Source organism: Myotis daubentonii, chromosome 3 (assembly GCF_963259705.1).
Source record: "Myotis daubentonii chromosome 3, mMyoDau2.1, whole genome shotgun sequence".
Classification (NCBI taxonomy): domain Eukaryota; kingdom Metazoa; phylum Chordata; class Mammalia; order Chiroptera; family Vespertilionidae; genus Myotis; species Myotis daubentonii.
In genome coordinates this window covers 65636784-65663339 of record NC_081842.1, presented here as the reverse complement: position 1 = coordinate 65663339, position 26556 = coordinate 65636784, and the positions used below count along the sequence as shown (strand labels likewise).

Genomic DNA, 26556 nt, shown 5'->3' with positions numbered 1-26556 from the left:
GGTACAGTTTAAATGCCATTCTAGATCCAAGTTGAGAGTATGTTTTCTTCATTAATAAATATTTACCAAAAATAAACAAGAATAAATGACTACTTGAGTAAAGTTTTTCAAATAGCTTATGAATCTACCTAAATCTACTGCCATCATTTTGTCAAATCCCATGTTTATACCAAGATAGGTATGGCTGCAAACTGTTCTCATCTGATAACCTAGTTAACTTTATCAAAAAAGGAAAATGAGATTAGAATGACATGACTTGCTCTTTGTGAAATCATGAAGAGGCTCTTAGGAATCACCTTGGTTTCTACATAGATTACAAATAATGTATTCAATATTTCATTTTATAACTTTGCCAAAGATAAACAAAGTTAATAGTTTGTGTAGATTACAAAATTTGTCTTTATTTTATCTTTAAGACTTTACACATTTGCTTATAAACAGTATTATATATCTTCCAACTCCCCAATGTAATCATATCTGAAAGTTATGAATTTCAGTGGAAAAAGCATAGGCTTTAGAGCCAAAATCCTTAGGTTTGGATTTCAGGTGCTTTGATGGACAGCTATGTGGCTTGAAAATATTATTTAATTTTAATAAACATATCTATAAATGGATAGCATCTTCCTGGGTACAGTGAATAATAAATGAGATTAAGTGCAAAGATCTGACCTACGGCCTGATATTCAAAATTCTTTAGTTGATTGCTTTTCTCTTTCCTCACCCCTATGAAATGGGAATTATCACAATGTATTACTTCTCAGCATCACTATAAGGATTCAGTAAAAACATATATTGACAATGCTTTGAAAAACACACACTACATAAATGTGCAGGATTTTTTTAATATGATTATCATTCTAAAATAAAATGTGTCAAACTTTGTGAAATTTTAATTTTGACAAATCAGCGTCTACAAACCATTGATTTCCATTCCCTCCTTCCAATATGAAGGTTATTCCTCTTAGCAAAAAAAAAAATATATATATATATGCAAAATAAATATCCATCATCTCTTCCTTCTCTGCATTACCTCCTAACATTATGTCATATACTTCCAAATAATGACCCTATCTATTCAGAATGGGGCCACTTTTCATATCCCTTCTAAAAGATTATGAATCTAAAAGAATATATTAGAGTATCATTGGACATATAGAATGGGGCTAAAAACTGAAACAGATTTTCACAAATAGCAGAAAACTTTAATTAGAATATCCTAAAAATCAGTAATAAAATATTATGAACAGTAAATTTAATTATTTATTTTTATGATGAAAATATTTCAATGTAGCTATATCTGAGTATACACTGATTCCTGCCCCCCCCACCCCCCCCGCCAGGCCACAAGCATTAGTCCCTTCTACCAATCACTAAACAAAAACAAAATAATATGCACTCTGTGCCACAGAAAGAAAATATATATTTCATCCCTATTAAGTACTTTCTGACCCTGAACTTATACTGACCATAATACAGAATCTGTCATTAAGTGTTCAGTTCACACACATACACTCTAAACTGGTCCAACAACTTCTATTATGCCAGTTACCAGCATTGCCAGCCCCTTTGCCCTTCACTGCCTGGAGAACGTCCATCAGAAACAGGGAAGCGGAGCAAGCTGCCACAATGCACCATTGATGTTTGAGCAAGGCTGCCCAAGCAGCTGCAACAACAGGGCAACTCTTCAAAGTGTCAGCATTGAAACTTAGAATTCTCCCTCCCATTACAACTATCAATGAAAACCTTTATAAGCTACAATCAATTACAAAATAAATCTTTGAAATAAATCATGTTCTTTATTCATTTTTCCTCTCCTTTTTCTCCTCTCAACACCAAATGTCCTTGGTTTAAAAAAAAAAATTCAAGGAGAAATTTCCTCCTTTTCTACCTCAGTCTCTGTTTCTGCCCTCTTATGTTCTAAAAATTTTCTCAAGGAGGTTTAAGGGTGTCTGCTAAACACTTTTGTTTACAAGACATGTACTGGGCTTTTTGTTCGTTTGTTGTTGGATTTTTGTTGGAGTTTTTATTTTAAAACTTCAAAAGCACTTGATATTTTGAGCACACTCATACTGGATTTTTTGGCAAAGGATGTTTTTGATTACTGAAAGATAATCTAACTTCTAAATTGCATGCACTGAATCACATAACCTCCATATTTTTGAAACCACAACAAAAGTGGTTTTACATTAGCTATAGATGAATAGGTAATGAGTCAGTGAACAGTTAAAAGCATTCCATGAGAATGCATAAACTAGCCATGTGAAGTTTTTGATCTTAAGTATTCAGACATTACTTAGAATAAGGGAAAACTATTCTTTGTTTAACAAGTGAACTGTTTAATTTGTCTTATATGACTGTACCTACAAAGTTAAATGAAAGTTTACTCATGTGTTTTCTATTTCTCCTTAGCCATCAGTAGTTAACTTGCTTTTATTTGGAACACATATTTAGGGTATGGGAATTGCAGCAACAACTTTTAGATTTCTCACCATAACTTTTAACAAGGAAATGACATGTGTACTATATAAGAAGAAACTCCTGTAACTAAATTTTATGCTCCAGAGACAGAATGTCCAAATTTCTGCAATACCATGGTATAAACCATTTAATTCCTCCAGATAAGTCAAATATGTACACTTCACCAATAATTACCCTTCTATCTGAAAAATCAAAAGCCAAAATACTTATATTCCTACTGTTATAATTTTTAAATGATCAGTTCTCATAATTTTCCAAGTAATACATCTGTATAGCTTACTAGTTAAATAGTACCACAATATTTATTTTTAATAAAAACAAAAAGTTTCCCAGCAAGCTCCCAGGAGACAGACTTTAGATATTGTTTTTGTGGAAAGGACATCAAATAAAAGATACTCTCCAAACTCACTAGAAGGAATCCTGTCAGGCACCTAACCACAAATTGATACCTAATATTTCTGACACTCGCCTCTGCCTACAATGGTCATCAAAGTCCTCTAGGATGCGAAGTTGCCAACTTCAGAGGTAAACAGCTATACAAAGACATTGACAAGGCCTGTATATTGATATTGAACTCAGAAACTGTTTATCTTTACCTGTCTGCTAATAGTATCTACACTAATAAAAGAGAAAAATGGTAATTGGCGTACGACGATACCCTTTTCATTGGCTAATCAGGGCTATATGCAAATTAACTGCCAACTAAGATTGGCAGTTAACTGCCAACAAGATGGCGGTTAATTTGCATATGTAGGCACAATGCAGGGAGGTGAAAGGGAAAGCAGGAAGAAGCCCCCTGCCACTGACAGTGATCGGAAACCCAGGGGGGAGCTAAGAGCTGGGGGGCAGGGCAAAGGCGGCCCTGGGGCCGCCTTTGCCCTGCCCCCCAGCCATGATTGGAGAATCAGGTGCCTTTTCCGCCCTGGCCAGTGATAGCAGGAAGTAGGGGTGGAGCCAGCGATGGGAGCTGGGCACGGTCGAAGCTGGCAGTCCCAGGAGCTAGGCGTCCCTTGCCTGGGCCTAAAGCGAAGCCCACAATCGTGGGGCCACTGCAGCTGTGGGTCCCCACTGCCCAGGCCGGATGCCTCAGCCAGAGGCATCCTGCAGGGGCAGGGGCAGAGCCCGTGCGATCACGGTGCCCCCCGCTGCCACTGCAGGTCCCCGCTGCCCGGGCCGGATGCCTAGGCCAGAGGCGTCAGGCCTGGGCAAGGGGCCGATCCTGCGATTGGAGGGTGATGGGGGTCAATGCCTGAGGGATCCCAGTATATGAGAGGGGGCAGGCTGGGCTGAGGGACACTCCCCGCCACACACACACCCAGTGCACGAATTTCGTGCACCGGGCCCCTAGTTAGTTATAATAGTTATACTTGTTCTTTGGGTTTTTCTATACAGCCCAACTGTTTATGATTACTGAACATAAATAAGATAACTTAATACTCTTTTTATGGCTTATGTAAATGTTACATTTGATGCCAAATACAAAAAAAAAAAAAAAAAAGGAGACAGAAGGCAAAACTGGGATCATGACAGTTCACAGGATAGACATGCACAATCCAGTGTGTTTTTTCACAATGAAGGTTGTAACACCTGACTTCCTTCTTTTTACTTGCCCCTCAGGATTTGGGAAAATTCAGTCTCAACTCAAATGCCATGGTTGCAGTATGGCCCCATCCTCAATGGTCATAAGATGCTGTCTATAATGAGACTCCCTACAAATGAGCCTTCCTGGCACTGTGAGACCATACAATCCTACCAAAATGTTAGTCATCAATTAATATTTCAAAGTGATTTATGATATATCCTCCCTTCCCCCAACTGGTGGGCGGAATATGAGGTAACCTGCAGCCTGGAAATACCTGAGTGACTAAACATGTACCTTATATGGACTATACACTGAACCACCAATTAATACCTGCCAAATACCCTAAGCCCTTGTGCCTATATGGACCATACATTAAGCCACCAATTAGCACACGCCAAGTACACTAAGCCCCCATTCCTTCCCATTTCTCCCCTCAAAAGGTGTGTTCACCTCTGCACAGTTTGCTATTCTCCTATTGCAAGACAGCCCAGCAGGTCTCTTTCCCCTAATAAAGCCTGTAATCCTGGTTTTTGGCTCCGGACTGGTCTCTCATTCGGGTGCCGAAACTCGCGAGAGGTGAATAGGAGCGTGGACGATCCTCAGACCTAGCCCCAAGCTTCTCTGGCTCTGCTCGAAGGTGCAGTTCTGAGTTGATTGGTCCACCCTGGACCCTCCCTCGGACCCTGCCGAACCAGGACCCGTGAGGATATCTTCACCTCCCGCCTTCTGGTAGGCCTTCAGACCCAACTTACCCCCCCCCCTTTTTTTCTCTCTCTCCCTGTGACCTGGAGGGGCATTAGGGTCTACAGAGTTTCCCGTCTACTCGGCTACTCGTTCTATGAAAGCCCAGGTGCCTGGCCAGGGAATTCTCTTCTACTCCATGAGAAAGGTGTCTCGGGGTGACGATCTCGAAACCTTTTCTCAGCCCCCTCTCTCTACATGTTGGTTGAGGGAACAGGAGGATGCTCCTTGCTCCTTCCCCAACTTCCGATAGCCCTTCCCTCCAGTCATGGGGACCTCCCAATCCAAACCCCTCGAAACACACCTTCAGGGTATCTCCTTGCCAATCTTTCGACCCTTGGTCTTTCTGGCTACATCAAACCAAAGAAGCTCTTTTTTTTTTTTTTTTTTCTGTAACACTGCCTGGCCACAATATAAACTCGACAATGGCTCTCAGTGGCCCGAAAACGGCACTTTCGATTTCAATATCCTTCGAGACATAGATAATTTTTGCTACCGGACAGAAAGGCCTCAGGGATCCCTATGTACAGGCTTTCTTTCCCCTCCACTCCTGCCCCTCGCTTTACTCCTCATGTTCCACCCATCAGATCCTCCTCGCAAAGTCTCCTTCACCCTCTCAAACCGGTCCTCAGCCCCTTTCTCTGTCTTCTGACTCTTTCGACCCAGCTGCTCATTCCTCTCCACCTTGCCAGCCCCCGCCACCTCCTTACAACCCCACCATGAAACCTGCACCCCATGCTCTACTCCCTCTGAGAATTCTAACCACCTACCTTTCCCTGTGCGCTCTCCACCTAATCTCTGCCCCTGTGACTGCCAGCAACGGAATTCACAGGTGGCTGGCCAGTTCCCTTTGCGCGAGGTTGAAAGGGGGAGGGTATTATTCGCTGCCATTCCCTTCTCACTCTCTGATCTTTCTCAAATTGAAAAACGCCTCGGTTCTTTCTCTTCAGACCCTCTTAACCAGCAGCCGCCTTCTCCCACGTCCCTGAGAGCCCAGATCTTGAGAACGTGAGCTCCAAAACAACCTTTCCCATCTAACACTCATTCTCAGGCCACCCAAAGACTGCCTTCCTCAACAGCCTCTTCTATTCCCGCGTCCATTCTACCCCTGAGAGAGGCAGCAGGAACTGAGGGCATGGTCTGAGTCCATGTCCCATTCTCTATGTCCAGCCTCACACAGATTAAGAGGCATCTCAGGTCTTTTTCCACTGACCTGACCACCTTTATTCCCCGACATACACTGCAAACTTCAAAAAATAGATACAGGTCCACAAATCCCTCAAAAAGACCTCCTTAACCTAACCTTTAAGGTCTTTGATAATAGAGACTAGGAAACTGAAATCCAAAAAATAAAGTGGAGATCAGGCCAAGGCTGAGGCCCAGTAGGAGGCCTTCCAGCTCATAGCCACCACTCTCATAAACCTCAAACAAAGTGCTGGTCCTCCAACTGCAGGTAAGTCAGGGGCTAAGCCTCCTCCGGGCCCATGCTTCAAATGCAACAAGGAAGGACACTGAGCCAAGTCCTGCTCAAACCCAAGACCCCCGCCTGGGCCCTGCCCAAGAAGTTCAGGTTTTCGAATTCCTTTTTACATGTCTCGACTCCTCACCATAATCCTCCTACAGTCAGCAAACAATGAATGCACCAATGAAGGTTTTTGGTCTTTTCAGGTGAAACGGACATGGGACGATGAGGAAGTCATCAATTCTACTGTCTGGGATGGGAAATCCTCTAGTGTCACTCTCTATTTCAATGCCTGTGCAGCCATGACCCCAGGGTGGTCTAGCTGCGGTGGTGGTATCAGAGCTATGCCACCAACCACAAATATCTATGTATGAAATATCACCAGAAAGGGGACTGTGACGATGTAGGGGAGTTCTATTGTCCATATTGGCATTGTTCTCACTACCACTCTGGTGCTTTACGTAGTCTGGTAGTAAACTTCAGACCCCCCTCGGACTGTGGCCCCCTAACGTGTAATCCTGTCAGCTTTACCATATCAAACCCAGCAGACCCACTCTGGAACCAGGCTCAGCCAGCAGGAATTAGAATAGATGGGGAGGTAGGAACCCTGGGGGTATAACTGTCTTTATCAAAACCTATATTAATCCCCAACCTATCCCTCCCCCACTAAAGGACATTCTCTCTCGCCCTATGAACCCTGTGCCTACTCCTTTACCCAACCTCATCAACACAACCTTCCATCTACTCTCTAACATCAATCCTTCCTTCTCTACATCCTGCTGGATTTGTTTGCCACTGGCTGGAACCCTCATCACAGCCACTCCAATCCCAACCTATTGGACAACTAACTTAACTCTTACCTATACCAGACCTCAACGCACCCTATACAACATCTCTCTTTAATACGGAAAACACTACCTGTTTAACAAATACTTCTCAAACCACTACCTCAACTACTCCTACACCTTACTACTGTGCACAATCTATAAATTTACCCCCTCCCTTAGCCTGCCCTCCACCGGGTATTTTTCTCCTCTGTGGGACTACGGCCTACACCTGTGTTCCCCAAGACCTGTCACACTCGCTCTGCCTTTATTTCTTCCTAACCCCAATCTTTCTAGCAGAACAGAGGGAGAACTCGAATCCTCTCTTGGTCTTCTCAGACCTCGCCACAAAAGGGTGGCCCTTGTTCCCCTCTTAGTGGGTATGGGAGTCCTCACTGCAGTAGGGACAGGAGTAGGAGGCATTTCCTCCTCTGTTCATTTCTACCACAAATTGTCTGAATTTTCAGAGGATCTCTCCATCATTAGCAATTCCCTTGAAACCCTTCAAAGGCAGGTAGACTCCTTAGCAGTGGTAGCCCTACAGAACTGGCGTGCTTTAGATCTCTTGACAGCAGAAAAAGGGGGTAGTTGTGTCTTTCTTGGGGAAGAATGCTACTTTGTAAATGAATCAGGAATTGTCAAAGATCACATTAAATCCCACCGGGACAGGATTGACCAAAGACACCATAACCAGCAGGAAGGACGGTATGCCATTTTGGGCTCACTTACCCCATAGCTCCTCCCACTATTAGGCCCACTGGTATTTATTCTTTTAATTTTGCTCTTTGGCCCCTGTCTCATGTGCTGTTTCACTAGTTTTTTGCAGAACAGAATGCAGGCGTTCACCAACCAGAAGGTGGGAGAGATCTATCTGGCCTTGGATTCAGAACCTAGAGACACCTATGTCACCGAAATCTTTGAGACCCCGGGTAGATGCCCCTGACGAAATCCCCTCTCGGCAGGAAGTAGCTACAGAAGACGGACCTTAGCCCCCTCATCTTGCCCAGACTCTCAATTTTTTTTCACTATTACGAAAAGCCTGGAATGATAGATCCTCCCTTCCCCCAACTGGTGGGCAGAGTATGATGTACCCTGCAGCCCAGAAATACCTGAGTGACTAACCATGTACCTTATATGAACTATACATTGAACCACCAATCAATACCTGCCAAATACCCTAAGCCCTTGTGCCTGTATGGACCATACATTAAGCCACCAATTAGCACGCGCCAAGTACACTAAGCCCCCATTCCTTCCCATTTCTCCCCTCAAAAGGTGTGTTCACCTCTGCACAGTTTGCTGTTCTCCTATTGCGAGACAGCCCGCAGGTCTCTTTCCCCTAATAAAGCCTGTAATCCTGGTTTTCGGCTCCTGACTGGTCTCTCAATTTATGATTACAAGTGGGGATTATTAACAAAAAAAGGGGGTTCTATGAAAAGTAACCTCACAGTGTAATCTGATCATAAATTCCTAACTGGGCAAGTCATGGCAGGCAGTCATGCCCAGGCATATAATTTCTTTAGTAAAAGGTTTTATCTTTGTCTTACACAAACCCTGTCCCTAGCTTCTGTGCATCTAGGTTAACACACAGTTGAAATAAACTGTAACCAATCTCAAGAGAGCACATAATCTTGTTAACTATTTTGTAATGACCAGGGGTGGGAACATCCAGCCTGTCGGCCATATAAGGCCCAAGAAATCATTAGGTCTGGCCCAGACGAGGCATTAGGGGTGATTAATTAAATGTTTGACCAAATATAGCAGGCTAATTTTTAAGTTGATAATTTCGTATGGCCCGGGAATGATGTTATAAATATCTAAGTGGCCCTTGGCAGAAAGAAAGGTTCCCCACCCCTGCATCCAATCCCCGCTTTGCTTTTGCCCATCTTCACATAATTTTCCCTAAGTTTCCTCCTTAATTTAATTTTTTTAATTTAAATTCTTTATTGTTTAAAGTATTACATATGTCTCCTTTTTTTTCCCATTGACCTCTCTCCAGCCACTCTCACCCCCCAGCACATGCCCTTGCCCCCCCTACTGTCTCCCTCCTTAATTTTAAATGTATATTTGCTCCCTGGCATGTATGTCGTCAGTTTGGCTCACATAAACTCATAAAGACAAACAAAAAGACACACAAAAAAAGCAGCCCATAACCTTTCTAGTATTTATCTCTTTCTCTCTAAATAATATGATTATATTCTTAGTTTTTTGCTCTTCTACCACCCACACTTCCTTTCTTTTCATCCTCCTAATGTTCAGTGAACTACTATATTTTTAATACATTTCCTTCCTTGAGTAAGTTTTCCTAGAGTTAATAATGCCACTTTTGTCCCCAACTCCCAAGTTATGCAACAGAAATGTGAAACCTCTCTGAATATATTTCACACTCTTTTTAAAATTTCATTTATTATTTTCAATTACAGTTTGCATTCAACATTATTTTGTATTAGTTTCAGGTGTACAGCATAGTGGTTAGACAAACATCTACTGTACAAAGTGCTCCCCCGATATTTCAGGTACCCACCTGGCACCATACGGAGTTATTACAATAGTGTTGACTATATTCCCTGTGCTTTAAACCGTTGTCCCTGTAACTAGTTTATAACTATGAATCAGTACTTCCAATCCCTTCTATTTCATACTCTTAAGCATGAAGCATTCTATTAATTCCAACTCTTCCTTTTAAAAATATCTCTTTCTGGATTTTTCCATCTTCCTGCTCAACTGCAGACTAATTACTCTTAGGATCAATGCACAGCTGCTGCCCACGAACTTCCATTCCCTTCACCCTTACCTCATCCTCATTACTTATTTCCTAAAAACTGTTTTCCTCTTTTCTCCTATTACCCTCATTTGCATGTAAAAAGATCCCTGAGGAAGCAACCAGGGAAGGTACATTTAGAGAATCATGCATCTAAAAATGTCTTTTTTTCCTATCCTCACACCTGATTAGTGGTTTGGCTAGGTATAGGGCACAAGTTAAAAGTAATTTCCCTCAGAATTTTAGCCATGTCTTCTGGCTTTTATTGCCATTAAGAGAGCAAATACCATGCTGCTTCTTGAGCACATGTATATGTACGGTTTATATTTTCTCTCTAGAAACTAGTATTATTATCTCTATATTGCTGGCATTCTAAAACAGTCCAGTTATGTACTTGTCATAGATCTGCTTTATATATATTTTAACGTGCACCCAGCAGAACTCATGTTCTTCAGTTCTGAAAATTTTTACAATATAATTTTAGGATAACCTCTTTCCTATCATTTTCTTTGCTCTCCTGTTTTCTAGGACTTTTATTAATCATATTTTTTGTAGTTGTTAATCCTCACCCAAGGATATTTTCCATTAATTTTTAGAGAGAGTGAAAGGGAGGTGGAAAGACAGAGAGAGAAACATTGATGTGAGAGAGACACATTGATTGGTTGCCTCCTGCACACCCCAACCAAGGCTGGGATTGAGCCTGCAACCTAGGTACATGCTCTTGGCCAGAATGGAACCCGCTACTCTTCAGTCCACGTGCCAACACTCTATCTACAGAATTGTTAGACTGTTTGTCTAATTTTGTTTTTTTCTCCCATTTTCCATTTATTTCACTTTTTGCTATATTTTTAGGAAAGATTCAATTCTTCTATTAAAAATATTTCAGCTATTTTAAGAGTGCTTATTCTGATTATTCTTTTTTTAATCCACCCTGACATGTTTCATAAAAGTGCTATCTTATCTTATCTCTGTGAGTATAATAGTTATATTTTACTTCACCTATTGTATTCCCTAGAAAGTACTGCTTCCAGTTCTTGAGTCAGACCTGGCACATGACTGGGCTGCTTTCTCATTGGCACAATCCTCGCTAGGCATTTGTATGCAGCTTTCTCAGTTATACTGATTCCTCCATCCATCTTACATCTTCCAAAAATGGTATCTCTTTCATACGTTGCTTCCTCTTCCTTGTGAAGACTATATATTAGTCTTTTACTCACACTTTTAATCCCTTCCTAGGAAGGAATGAGAAAAAAACATATGTTTAAATCACCATGTTTAACTAGAAGTCTGCTGTTAAAGTTTCTTTTTTTAAAATATATTTTATTGATTTTTTACAGAGAAGAAGGAGGAGGAATAGAGAGTTAGAAACATCGATGAGAGAGAAACATCAATCAGCTGCCTCCTTCATGCTCCCCACTGGAGATGTACCCACAACCAAGGTACATGCCCTTGACCAGAATACCTGGAACCCTTCAGTCCACAGGCCGACGCTCTATCCACTAAGCCAAACCGGTTAGGGCTTCTGTTAAAGTTTCTAAAGATGTTAATCCTACAGGTATCATCAAGTTATTCACAGTCATAAAATCATAGGGTTTTTATTATTTAAAAGCCTTCTCAGAGATCATACTATTCAACTTCTTATTTTAGAGGAGAGCAAATGGAAACCCTAAAAGGTTAAGTGGTTTACACAAGGTTATTTAACTAGCAATTCATACAGCTGGTACTTGAACTTGCCTCATTACCGTACTGCCTCATCACATAGATAACTCTTTAAAGCAGCTACTCTCCAAGGACTCTCAGACACATCATAAGGTTAAACCATTTGAATAAGCCAGTCTACTTTTTGGTTAACGAAATGGGGGAAGGATGCCATGAAAGAAAATTTGGGAAAAAATTACTCCAAGAATAAGTATCTGATTCTAGACTTTATTTTCCACTAAAATTTCCTAATCAGTACTGTCCCATGAAACTCACTCTCCTTAGCCTGCTTCAACATGCCAGTTACCCTAATTTTTATTCTTTCAGGTCACAGGATTCCACCATGTTTTCTCAAAGCAAAGTAATGTTTGAAATTCAACTGAATTATTTATATCCTTTCTTATCTCTCCCTCTCACATTCTCCCTGACCTCAACCTGGCCAGCAGCCTGCTTCTCCTAAAATAATCCTTCCCTCATGAATAGCACACCCAGGTACTCAAGGAAAAATCTTGAGAGTCATCCTAAACTTCTTTTCCCTTAATAGTACCCACCCCCCACTCCTCCATCTAGGTAGTCCCCAAATCTTATCATTTCTACTTCCTAAAAATCTCTTGAATCCATTCCTGGTGATGGTTCTCACAGCCTCACAGCTACTGTTTCAGTCCCAGCCTTCACTGTATTTAATTCTGATTACTATTAACTGTCTTCCAACTGGTCTCACAGACCAGTCTCTTCTCTTTATATCCTTTCTTCCTCACTCAATTGTTGAAATGTTTTTTTCTCAATATAACTAAGGAGTCATTTCCTTAGCATGCCATATATAAGATATATATATATCAGGCACCTGCGCAGCTTTCCATCTTCATCTCCTGTAGCTTCTAAGCTTGCATTTTATTGAAGTAGGAACTAGGTAAAAACCAAAAGGCTTTTGTTGGGTTTTCTACTCACAATGGATTTTCATTACTAAGTGCCAACTGTCCTTTCCCATCTCCTCTCCCAAATAAAGAAGGAATCAGATGAAAGAAAAGAGGGTGATATGATTAAAACCCAATTGTAATCCTAGAAAAAGTATTTGATAAAGTTCAGTTTACCATAACATTTTATATTTACTTTTATAATATTTTATCTTTTAGGGGTTATAAAATGTCTAAATGCATTGGAAGTACATTAAATTCAGTACCCAGAACACTGAAGATGCGAATTACATATATGAACATGACAATAATAACTGGACCTTTTGGATGTGAAATAATTAAGAGATCAACACATTATTATAGTACAGGCCAAATCTAAGGATATTTTATACAATAGCCACTAGAATTACAAATTTAAATAAGGGCCATGTATTAATCACCTTTAATTCCCTACAGTGACAAATACTATCCCAACATAATAGGTGCTCAGTGAATGAATGAATGATTAAATGAAATGATTGATAACATCAGGCCAGCAGACCCAGCAATAAAGTCAGCAATATCTTATCTTCTAGGTCAGTGGTCGGCAAACCACAGCTTGCGAGCCACATGCAGCTCTTTGGCCCCGTGGTACGGGTTACGAAGTTTCAATCGTACTGTATGTGCGCGCCTGCACATGGTATTTTTTGGAAGAGCTACATTCAAGGGGCCAGTTTGCTGACCACTGCTCTAGATGATAAGCCAAATAATTCAATGGAACTTATTACTATAGTTGATCAACTTAATCAAAATGGCATGAATATATCTTTTTTTAAAGTGTGTGTATCTATTCAGCAGATCTTTATATGGACCATTAGTCTGATCTTTATTTGGGCAATTGTTAAATCTTTCAATGAGTAACAGCAAACATTTTCAACATAAAAAAAAACATACTATTTGAAAAACAAGTAAAAAAGAAAGATGATCCCGTTGTTAGTATTCTTCTCTTTAAATTGGCCAACACGCATTTATCCAATACAGAGAAATGAGAATCTTCTTAGCTAGAACTTTAAGTTACTGCCTTTCATATTATTGCAATTATATCCAAACTGCCTTCTAAGCAAAATAGAAACAGCACCATTGTATATGCACATATACCTAATTGATCATTTTTTCTATCTTACCAACCTCAGGTTCCATGATATTCTGACCACTGTTATGGATTAAAGCCAACTTGCCTGCCTACCTCAATTTTAGTTGCAGCAAAACTCTGCTAGTATTAACCCATCACCTGAAGTTTGGCAATGCATCCCAGGCCAGTTATAGAAATGCCTTAATCCACAACCTGAAATTTAAAATATCAAGGGGCTGAGCTGCAGGGATTTGAGTCAAGAACAGAGCATTCTGAGTATCCAAACTGAGATTGGCTCTTTTCTCTGCCTGGAAATGTCCTTAGCAAGGGGTCCTGAATATTGTGTTGACTAACAGAAATTTAATATGAAGAGGAAAATTCCCTTGAATCCTACCACCTTAAAAACACCATGTATAACAAAAGGATACAATGAGTAGATCCTCACTGGGTTCAAAGCCTGAATACCTAGCCTATTGTACTTCAGTATAAAGACAGCTATTTCCTGGAATACTACCTTGTTTTTATAAGTTCCACTGTTGTCCTCATGTAAAATTGTGTAGATAAAGAAAAACATGAGTAATCAACAAATTAAGGAATAAAAGTATAAGTTAGAAAAAGAAATACATGTTAACAAATGCTGACACACAGAAGAGCAAAGAAAAATATATGAGGACACACCGAAGGCCAAGGCCTGAGGACAGGCAAAATTGAAAGGACATGTAATGATTTAAAGAAAAGCACAGGAAAGACAGAGTAGAGGAGATATTTGAATAATATCATAGGTAGGAAAATGTATGTTCTATGAGCTGAGGAATAATCCCAATGTTATAATGAGCTATGAAATAGGAAGACAACATTTCTTTTACCCAAAAGCTTTATGACAGGTAAGGATTGGCTACAATATACAAAACAAATAGTTCTAACCTTCATAATAGGCACAAAAAGTGATACTTATTTAGGAACACAAAAGGGTAGTTAATAACTTCATACCATTTAAAATTTTTAACTGTGGAAAACATCTTAAATTCCACTTTGCTACCCACTTGCTTTATTTTTAAAAATTATGGAAGTGGCCAAAACCGGTTTGGCTCAGTGGATAGAGCGTCGGCTTGCGGACTCGGGGGTCCCAGGTTCGATTCCGGTCAAGGGCATGTGCCTGGGTTGCGGGCACATCCCCACTGGGGAGTGTGCAGGAGGCAGCTGATCGATGTTTCTCTCTCATCGATGTTTCTAACTCTCTATCTCTCTCCCTTCCTCTCTGTAAAAAATCAATAAAATATATTTTAAAAAAATTATGGAAGTGCCATATAAGTCATCTATAGAAGGTGAATGGTATCACTTATCTAAATAATAATAAAAGAAACAGTTGATAGCACATTCATTCTTATAATGCCACTGACACTGAATCAACTATTATAACATTCAAACCAAGGAGAAAACGATGAGCAGGGTTGGCATTGTTTCTTACCCTGAAGTTGGACTGGAGCCCCTTTTCTATGAAGAGCACATGTGTAGGTTAGGAAAACAGGATGTGAAATGATATGAAGATGTGTGTGGCAACATTCAGAAAGAAGGAAAGAAAAAGCTTAATTCTCCTCTGAAAAGCAGTTCTGAAATGTGGATTCATTATTAAAACCTGTCACCTACCAATCAGCATAAGCATTTAGAAACTGATGGAAACAGTACAATACCTACCCTTTCAATCAGTATTCAACTACCCCACAACTGTTGGAGTTTAGCTGCCAGGAATTTTTGTCAAGATTGCATTTTCATTTCCTTTGTTTGTTCTCTATTTACAATTGTGATAGAACTATGTGAAGCTTAGTTTTTACTGAAGTGAGAGACACCGTAGCTAGATAACTAGGCTCAATGTGGATAGGTGCCCTGTAGGAAGTCCATACAACTCCACCAATACTCCTTAATCTCTCCATATCTCAATCCTTTTGATAGTCTTCAGCTGAGACTACATCCATGTAGTCCTTTCACTTATATCTCAAATACATTTCCAAGTCTCAGCATTTCCTGAGAGCAGGTAGTTAATAGTCAAACTTCCTCTTCTGAGAAATCCTGAAAAAAGAGGTGGAGTGGGGGTAGGAAATAAGATAGTTTTGCTGCCAATCCAATCAGAACTATTACATCTTGCTAATAAAATATTTCAATAGCTGGTAGGAGTGGTCCGGAAGATTATGTTTGTTATATAAGTGTACATAAGCCTCACTGCAGATAATCTCAAATGCTGCTGATGCTGATGATGATGACAATGATGTTGAGGATGATGATAGCGACCTCTTTTAGTACCTGTGCCAAGCATTGTTCTAGGTGTTATGTTATGTATGTATTATCTCATTTAATCCTCACACTCTAAAAAAATGTCCTTCTTAGGTAAAATTATTTTCATCTTCACTTTATACAGGATTCTGAGACACAGAAAGAAGCTAGTTAAAGCAATTTTAATATATTTAGCTTATTTAAGTTGAAACAAAATGTACACCTGTTTGGCCAACTGTTTGTAGCAGGACCAAGGGCTGTCACTGACACTAGATTTGCTGTCTCATTGTTCTTCTTGCTTAAACTGTATCACACAATGTATCATCTATTTAAAGTCAGTGAGAGTTTAAAGGTTTTGAGGTTTTTTAAGTTAGGAAGTGCTTAAGGAACTTACAAGTGAATGCAGGATCCTTCCAGAGTTTTTACTTTAATCCTTTTCCCCACCCTAGGCAATATTTCCTGGATGTCTAGGGCACAGCTATTTAGACTATAATTTATTTAGTAATTTACCTTTATTTTTTAAATATATTTTTATTGATTTCAGAGAGGAAGGAAGAGGGAGAGAGAGAGATAGAAACATCAGTGATGAGAATCATTGATTGGCTGCCTCCTGGATGACCCCTGGGCATCAAGCCCGCAGCCCAGGCATGTGCCCTGACCAGGAATCAAACTGTGACCTGCTGATTCATAGGTCCATGCTCAACCACTGAGCAATACTGGACCGGCTAGTGATTCACCTTTAAAAAGTCTTTATATATCATTCAACTTAAATGTCATTAAATCAACAACCTTTTATACTTTTTATTCACATTTCATCGGTTTGCATAATTAAATTATAATTGCAAATTTGATTGGACTAAAAAAATTGAAAACACACACAAATAACTATAGGTAACCATACCAGCTGATAAGCAGATAAACAGAAATGCACCATTTTCAGAATGTATTCTATTGGTCTGAAGCAGGGATTGGCGCTAAGAGGACTGCTTATTCATAGCTTCCCTAATTCTCAAAGAATACTATTTAATAAGTATATTATGTTTCTCGCAGAATTAATTTACAATTGAAAAATATAATCAGATTTGATAGAGGGGTTTATAATAATACCAAAATTCTACACTAAAAAGGTAACATTTTTCTTATCTTTCTCAATTAGAAATCCTCAGAGATTCCTTCACTGATAAAAACTAGTCACAAATTTTTATCCCAAACTGAATTAAGTATAAGAAAGCCACTTCCCAAAGCATGAACATCCCCAACCAGACCACACAAAAACTTATAATAAATGAAGAAACTTAGGCTTTAATAAATAAACTTCCTAATAAAGGAAACCATCACCTAATGGAAAAAACTAGATTGAAAGGTCAGGTTCAGCCACGTACTACTTGTTTGCTGTGGGGTAAGTTACTTTTCCCAGAGCTACAGTACCCTATCTTAAAAAGAAGACAATAATACCTTTCCCATCTCACAGAATTATAATCAGAATTATATAAAATAAAACATAAGGAAACTATCAACCATCATACACATATAAGTTATTATTATTGGAAAATCCTACTTTGTATTTTGGACACAGAACTTAAGAGTCAGGGGAGGCCATTTCACAAGTGACGAGGCTGATAGCCAAAAGTTTAAATTCCTTTTCTACTTACAGTAGCATGGATGATAGAGCAGAAATAGAGAATTCTTGATTAACCAGGAAAAGAATATCACAGTCCAGGGAGTGGGATCAATTGGAGATTCAAGGAAACAGAAGTCCCAGAATGAACTAATGCTGCAGTGTAAACTGTCATCAGAGATAAAATGTTAAAGGCTGAGCAGTTTTATACAATAAGTCCTAGCAGTGTGGTAAAGATATTAGAGAAGAGATTTAAAACATCAACAACAACAAAATTCAACTATATCAAATACAGATAACTATTTACCTTACACAATAAAATTTTGTTGCCTTTTCAAAATACAAAAAAGTGATGAACTTGAGATAATTCTCTTATTTATGTTATTCCTTTCTCCTGGTCAGAATAATTACCCATAGGTTAGGAAGTTAAGAAAACAATAGGATGGACGTCAGTGAAGTTCAAGCACTTTAATTGGATTCCTTTGGGTATAGTTTGTTTCCCTTTTTTTCTGGCCATTAATTCAGCAGGGGAAAATTATCTAACACAGCACTACGGCATGAAGGGACAGACCCTGAGAGCCTGTCTCTCTATGATGACTGTTCTTGTGCATCCAGGCCGCCTATTGAAACTAACAATGCCTGCTGCTGCTACCGAAGAGGATCATCCAAACTCTGAAAATGAAACACATCATACAAAGGGATGAAAGAATTCTTATTCCACAGGGTTTAGCTTGCAGCTGGTCATGCATGCCAGAGGGTTGTGCCATGAGGATGAGAAAGAAGCTTCCAAAGAGGATGGCTGTGGCAGCCAACTGGACATTTTGAAATACTTAGGAAACTGTTCTTTTGAAACTAAGGCAAATAACTAGACTTCTTTATAACAGAACTTGGAGAGTCGGGGTTTTTTCATCTCTGCAATTCACCAGGTATAAATATTCTTGTGATTAAAAGAAACTTAAAAATTTTCTAATTGGTTATAGTCATTTGGGGTTCCCCGTTTATAGTAAGAGACCATATTATATAATTGATTTGTTTCCCTCTGGATTAGAGCTCAATGCTACTTCAGAGCTTAAAAATGTATACAGGAATAGATGTTGTTTTCTGCAAATGATTCAAGTGCACTAAATAATACGTTTGTTATACAAAACAGCACAGTAGTTAAGACCACAGATGTTGAGGGCAGATCAGCAGTGAAACTGAAGGGACACTCATCATATGGCATCAGGTCCAATGCGCTCTAATAGCGTGGAATAGTTGTATAGAGTGAGTTTGCCCACAAAAGGTGTTCCAAATAGAGTTAAAAGTTATCAGAACCTTCCCTGCAGCCGCCATTGCTCCTGCCCCTCAACTGGTCCCAGCAAGATGTAATGCAGTTTTTCAGGTTCCCTGAACGTCAGCGTCTAAAGCCCAGTCAAAAGCAGCTCCTAAGACTTTGGAAAGATATGGGGAAACACCAGCCTTCTATCCCATAATGAATTTACTTGCACCTTCCCAAACTATAAACATTTGCTCTCCCTCCCTAGTCCTTCCCCCCTCCTGTTCCAAAAAATTCATCTTTCTCTGTTTATTAAATTAAAGTAAAAAATTCCTTTTGTTGCACATAATGGTACACACATTAGACTCAGAAATCCATTTTTACCTCTTACACCACTGATTCCAAATAACTCTGTCATAAGTAGATGTGTAGCCTTTTGGAAGTTACTTAATCTAATTCTGCCTTAGGTTTCTTATTGACAAAATATAAATAAATATCTGTCTTATGAGAATGTTGTGAAGAGTAAGAAGATAATATTTACCTCGTAGTTCAGTTACCAGTGCAAAGGGTGATTCAATAAATAGTAGTCATTGTGTCTACAAGAGGAGTAACAAATAGTTCACATAAGAAACTGAACTGAGAAAGGGGGTATAATATAAAAAATATTCTCCTACCTTGTCAGCACGCTATTGTTGATTCAAACATTGTGTCATTTTTCTCAGGTTAGATCACACTTTACAAGAAGCATTACTTCCTTGAGGATTATGCCGAAGGGAACAGAACTCATTGGAGAAATATTTCCGTTGCACATATTCAATCCATTAGTTCTAATTAATGTCTTTCAGACCACTGTAAACAAGTTCTTGGTACAAGTGTTTTAACTTTTCAAAGAGCCACTATTATATTCTATGCAGAAATGTTTGGCATTGAAGGGTATCCATAATTGTTCTAATGTTTCTTGTTCCCCCACTCTACCACCACTTCTACTCTTTCAGTAGCTCTTATAACTTCTTTCAAAAAGAGAAGACAATTTGGATGGAAATTGATACTACAAAACCAAAGTTAAAATATATTTGCGAAAAATTAATCTCACTCTTTCATTCTACAGGTACCATCTCATTCAATTGCACAAAATAAACTTTTGACCCTGAGCCCATTACCAACATATTCTAAGGACAGATGCAATCTTTCAGAAAAACCTAACAACAGGGAAAGAAAAAAAATATATGTATATATATATATAGTATTCAAATAAAGAGATTATAATAAAAATGTATATAAAAAGAGACAATGATATTTGTAGTACAATAGAAATTTATCCATACGCAGTAAAATAAAATACATAATTCATTTCATATAAAATATTTTAAATTCAAGTTTTAGTCTAATAAAAACACTAAAATGGGCTTTAGATAAATTTCTACCATTAATTATTTCTTTATAACATGAAATTTTATTTTCAAATTATTATACTAAAATCCTTCAAAGACAAAAAATTCTTTTTCATTCTAAAGGAATTGATCAACTATTTGTGAAAATCAGACAGCATTTTTCTCAGAATCCTTTTTAGTAGCACCCATCTAATTAGTCACCAGATCCTGTCAATGTTCTCTTTCTGTTCCCATTTGTACTGCCCCAAATCCTAAATATGTAGTTTAATTATTTTGAACTACTGTCTTCTGCCATCCATCTTTATGCTTCTAGTTACCTGCTTCAAAAAGGGGGGTTGGAGGGTTCATGGAGTTTCCCTTAAAAACCCTGAGTGTTTTACTGATTAAAATCCAAGCTCTAGCTTATCATTCAATTCAGAAGATACCAACTGCCTGTTATGTTCCAGACTCTAAACAGAGTAGTGGGCTGGTAGTGGAAATAAAGATGAACCAGACATAGTCCTCCTTCCCAAAGATGCCAGTGGAGTGCGGAGGCAGATAAAAACTAACACTTGCAAAGGGTAACTGAATACATGGTGCTAACAGAATTAGATGGTAAATCCTAAACTCAATGAGAAAAGTAAAAGTAATATGATGGTATTCTGCTTCCAAAAATGAAAGAGTGACAGAAACAGGATTTAGCCTCCTGCCTTAAACAACTAAGAAGTAGACAAATAATGGTTTACAGGCATTGGACAAGAGGCAGCACATGACAAGGTCAGCCCTACAACTGTTTTAACGTACCCTGAGAGGGAGAACCAAACAGCCTGCCTTGCCCAGGGCCACACTGCTAACAAGGAGTAGAGTTGGGCTTCAGGAAGGAGTGACTACAAAGTCCCCAGAAGTTTCAATTTTTACTTTCCTACCACCTTTAAATATTTGCATAGACTATACATACCTCAGCCTACCAATGAACTCACTCCTACTCTAATAGTCTTCCTTGCCCTATAGAAATTATGCTTCAAGGTTTCAGTTTAAACATTACTTCACCCAACAAAGCTCCGCCAATTCTATTGCACGTAGGCACAGTAAAAATTAGTATTATCATCCTCTATAATACTGTGTTTATTTATTTTTATTGTTTTATGGAATTACTTTTATTCTGCTTTATCTAATAATAATGCTAATATTAATTAAAATTTATTGAGTGCTCACTACATTGTTACTATAAATGCTGTACACATACCAAATCATTTAATCCTCTGGACAATCCTATGCAGTAGGCATTATTTTGTAGGTAAGAAAACTGAAACTGAAACACAGAGACAAAATAACTTGCCTAAAGTTACACAACTAGTAAGCTTCAGAGCAGGGATTCAAACCAAATAATCTGGCTCCAAAATCAGTACACATTACCCAGTTTTTTACTGTCTACTGGACTTCCTGAATAAAGACAGTTCATTTAACTGATCTTGCTATTTATATATCTCATACAACCCAAGCAATATTTTATATCTAATAGATACTCTATGTTGTTTTCCATATGAATGAGTGACCAAAGAGACACTTTGAAGCTGTGGAGGAGTACTTACACTAAGTAATAAACCAGAATGTGGGAAAACTAAACTATGGACAAAAATGTACCTATAATTCTGAGAAATTATTTCTCATCCTTGCAGCTCCTCAGAAATTTCATCCACAGCAATCAAAGCTCTTACATGCTCCAATGATGGAGTCTTACTTCACCCTTAACTAGTTTCAATATTGGCAAATAACAGATATATACTTGTATGTTTATTTTTAACTACCATTATGAGACATATTTCATACAGTTATTATAAACATAAAATAATGTTCTAGTAAAAATACATATAAGTGAAAAATATGTGTGTGGGTGTGAGTGAAGAACTAACAAAGGTAACAATAAAATAATAGCAATAAAAACAACTATAATTTCCCAGCACTTACCACGAGGCCAAGCACCTGTATTATCATTGTTAATGGCATTACATAATGCCAGTGCATTATTTTGCTTAACCCTCACAACAACAATGAGGAATAAGATGAGCCCTGAAATTCTAGCATTCCCATTTTTAACAATAGATTTTTTCAGATGAATTAAAAGAGCAATTTGCAATGTTAGTATCCATTTTATTAAAGGTCATAGGACTACCACTTTGGACTACATTTTTAATCAATTATTGTTTTTCATAAACTTTATCAAAAAGTTACATAATGGGCTGGCAAGCACTATTATTCTGCTTACATCAATACCATCATCATGAGTTCATATATGTTCAATATTTACTGCACAAGAGCTCATTTGCAAATCAGTGCATTGTTTACTAATAAAATGTAGTAAAGTTGCAAGATTCTTGAGGTTGAACATCATGGTTACAGGACTTTAAATTAGATGCTCACATTCACTTACATAGTTAACAAGTGCTAGAATCAATACATTAAGTAAACTGACTAATCACTGTAATTCAGTGGTCAGCAAACTGTGGCTCACGAGCCACATGCGGCTCTTCGGCCCCTTGAGTGTGGCTCTTCCACAAAATACCAACTTCTGAGCATGGGCCACGAAGTTTCAATCGCACTGTACATGCGCGCCCGCACATGGTATTTTGTGGAAGAGCCACACTCAAGGGGCCAAAGAGCTGCATGTGGCTCACGAGCCGCAGTTTGCTGACCACTGGTTTAGGTCAGTGGTCGGCAAACTCATTAGTCAACAGAGCCAAATATCAACAGTACAACAACTGAAATTTCTTTTGAGAGCCAAATTTTTTAAATTTAAACTATATAGGTAAGTACATTGTTATTAACTTAATTAGGGTACTCCTAAGGCTTAGGAAGAGCCACACTCAAGGGGCCAAAAAGCCGCATGTGGCTCGCGAGCCGCAGTTTGCCGACCACGGATTAGGTGATCAAGAAGTTCCCTCTACTTATTCTCCAGAATTAAAGAGTCATGCATACAATAATTATAAGTAACGGAAATATATGTGCACAGCTAAAAAATATCCTAATCTCAGAATTAATCTTCAGTCCAAGTGTCTTAAATCAAAATTTTATCAGAAAGTTAAAGTTTTTTTATTTCTATAATTCACTCCATTCTTACAGTAAAAATCTTGATTTAACAAACCTTCAAAAATCCAATAACATGTTAGTAGTAGTTTAATAATAATGATAACATTATATTACATCATTTCATATCACATTATTTAATAAATATCAGTAGTCAAGTGCTTATTATCTGCTATGCAAAATATTAGGTGCTTTACTATATGATCTCATTTACTCTCCATCACTCTGGGAGTTTGGTTTTCTTATTTGCATTTTACATATGAGAAATAGTTCAGAATAACTTGTCCATGGTCTCACAGATACCAAGCACTGCTAGACTGGGTACTCAAACTCACCTCATGTAACACCAACAATAAGAGAATTTTGCAAAGTGGGATTTTGCAAAATTAAACTACAAAAATCAACAGCTTCCCTATACTGAAACAAAAGGCCACTTAGAAAATATATGGAAGAGAAGAGTCTGTTTAGAATATTATATATGTAAAAAGGTAAGCAAGCAGGTAAATACATAAATGAATAGAACACCAAGGAACAAACAGTAACAAATGTTTAAAACCTCAATAAGGAAAACTATAAAACATTTCTAAAGAACACAAAACTTACTGAGCAAATGGGGGTGGGGAGAAGCAGGTTCTTAGGTAAGAAGATTCTACCTCATAAAGATATTAATTGTCCCTATGTTAATTCATATTTTATCATAATTCCAATAAAAATACTATCAGGTTTTTTTTACTTCAAGGTCTACAATGGCAGAGGTGGGATAGGTTAACACTTCAGATACTAAAACATATTCTAAAGCCTCTATAATTAAAATAATGTGATAATTGCATATGAATAGACAGACTAATTGCACAAAACATAAAATATAAAAACATGTATTACTGTTTAGAAAAATGTATAATAGGAAACCATGTAAGTACTGGAAGAAAACATAAATGAATTCCTTTTACAAACTATAAGTGGGAAATTTTTTCCCAATTATGCCTCAATTACATAAGACCCAATGAAGTCAACCAAACAATATTAAAAGCCAATGCCTCTTTTGGTCAGATAATTGTCATTCTCATGGATTCTATGGAAAGCAAAATCCAACATACTTCTGGGAATCACAGAAACTATGGACTTAATTCAGTAGAACAAACTCTAACACCTTCACCTTCTTCACCATCATGTTAAAACAGCAGCAGAAAGATTGTAGTAATATGACCCAAACTTCCAAGAACCTAAACCACATCTGTAGGACTTAGTTAGAAATAAAGTACACTACCTCATATTCCAATTCTTCATTTCAAAGACTTCTTATTGCATTTCTGGACTATACTTACTTTAAAAGGGATTACAATCTTTGAATATCTTAATCCACTATTTATATTAAAAAATGCAAAAGGGATTTCTATGTGCTAAAGGGTAAGGGCCTTTAATAGATATTTAGATTTATCCTATAATTAAAAAATAATAATAATGCAAATGTATGCAAAAGCTCTGTAAACAATATTTTCAAAAAATTTGTTGTGGAGAAGGACCTCTGGTGTCCAGCTGGATTCAAGCCAGTCTACAGTGGCTATTGATTGCATAGCACTTGAGTCCACCACGATAAGACAGTTATCTTTGCTTACTTTGAGGTATTGTACTTCACCCTGAAAGTGTTCAGCCTCTAAAATTTTTAAAGATTATGTTTAAGAAGAAAAATCTTGGTTGTTTTATGTTTTTCCCAATAAACATTTCAACAAGCATGATATATATACATTCTTTGCGCACTGAATACACCATCACTGACTGGCAGGAATATATCTCAGACACAATAGTTACAGTGTCTGATTAGTGTCTCTGAACATATAGATAACATCTACATTTATAAAAATGAATAGTGTCCCCACAAGTAGCTTCTGAACAAGCTTTCTAAGAAACAACATAAAAATGGTACATTGGCAAAAGATATGATCACAGCCTTGCTGTAAGCCAACATTGCTTTGCAAATGAAAACCTGCACTATTCCTTATGATCAGGGTTTCACCCATTTATTTGGTTAATCATTCAAATGGCTAAACAGACCTCTAATTTGAAAATAAAAACCAATTGGTGCAATCACAAACAAGTTCTAAAATTGCGGTTTATAAAAATTGAAATCTTGTTCTAAGCCAAAACACACACACAGTTACCTTTTCCTAATCAGAGCATTCATTTCTCCTCATTATGATCTCACAAGCACATTAAAATCTTATTAACATTAATTACTTCTGAGCGCCTATGCATGAGCAGTAACAGTTGTGAGCGTGCGCGTGTCTGGATCATATCTACATTTATATACCTTGCTGCACTTTGCTTATAAAATATATGAAAATATTTCTGCTAACACCAATTAGCTAATTTCACACACACACACACACACACACACACAGAGTAAACTGCTGTCTCACTGCAGAGCCTATCAGAAACCAGTAAACATATGGACAAACGGATGGGAAAGAAAGCAGAAATATCTCGTGAATGTGAGAACTAAAATGCTTTATACTTGAGCCTTAATTTTTGAGGTGAAAACAAGTTGGGAGAAGAAAGTAACAAAAAAATAAATTTAAAAAATCATTAAAAATTAGAAAACCAAACGTTCTCTGTCCTACACAAATGGGTTCAAAGATAAAAATGATAGACAAAGAAAAACTGGCAAGCAAAAAGCAGCAAGCACAGAAGAGGTAGAAAGAGACAGATAAACAAATATACAGAAATGAAAGGGTCCCTCTTTACATGTGTATATATGCATGTACACACAACACATATACACATTTGCTTCATATAATTATATTCAAATTATAATGTGAATAATACAAACTTTACTCTGGCCATAAGGTAAAAATAATAGCACACAACACCTAAAAATCAAACAGGTTGTCCTGCTCAATCCCAATGATTTATGGATTCTATTTATACAAACAACATTACATATAGGAATTACTCATCCTATGAAACTCAATGTAAATGTAAAAAACTAGGCAGTTACAGGCACAAAACTTCATATGTATAATCCTTATCTCTTTTCTTCACTCAGCATCCAACTATTTTACCATTCATATATATAGTCCATCAAATTATGTCCTTCTCTCCATCCTCATCTTTCCTTTAAAACGAATATTCACAAGTAATTAACTACTGGCCCTTACATCCGCATTTTCTTATTTGATCCCATCTTCTCCTCACAGGCTATGGTTTATACTAAAACTAAGACCTATGAAATACCATTGTATCTATATCTATACATTCTGAGTCTGTCATCTTTAATTTTTGTCATTGACCACTGTTTCAACATTCTTACTATATTGTTTTCTTGAAGAAAATATTTCAAAATTTCTATAGAAAACACCAGAGCATCAGCCAAAAAAAAAAAGAGTTCATGTT

At 37.8% G+C, this 26556-nt stretch overlaps 1 protein-coding gene across 5 annotated transcripts in view; it reads right to left on the bottom strand.

Moving 5' to 3' along the window:
* Nucleotides 1–26556, bottom strand: part of ZBTB20 (zinc finger and BTB domain containing 20) — a 919384-nt gene that overhangs the window by 823321 nt on the left and 69507 nt on the right. Inside the window, exon 3 of one of the 5 annotated variants that reach the window (XM_059687788.1) lies at nt 19254–19308. The exons of the other annotated variants lie outside the window; for them this stretch is intronic. The gene's annotated coding sequence lies outside the window, so the exon portion shown is untranslated. The remainder of the gene's footprint in view (nt 1–19253; nt 19309–26556) is intronic. 5 annotated transcript variants of the gene reach the window in all.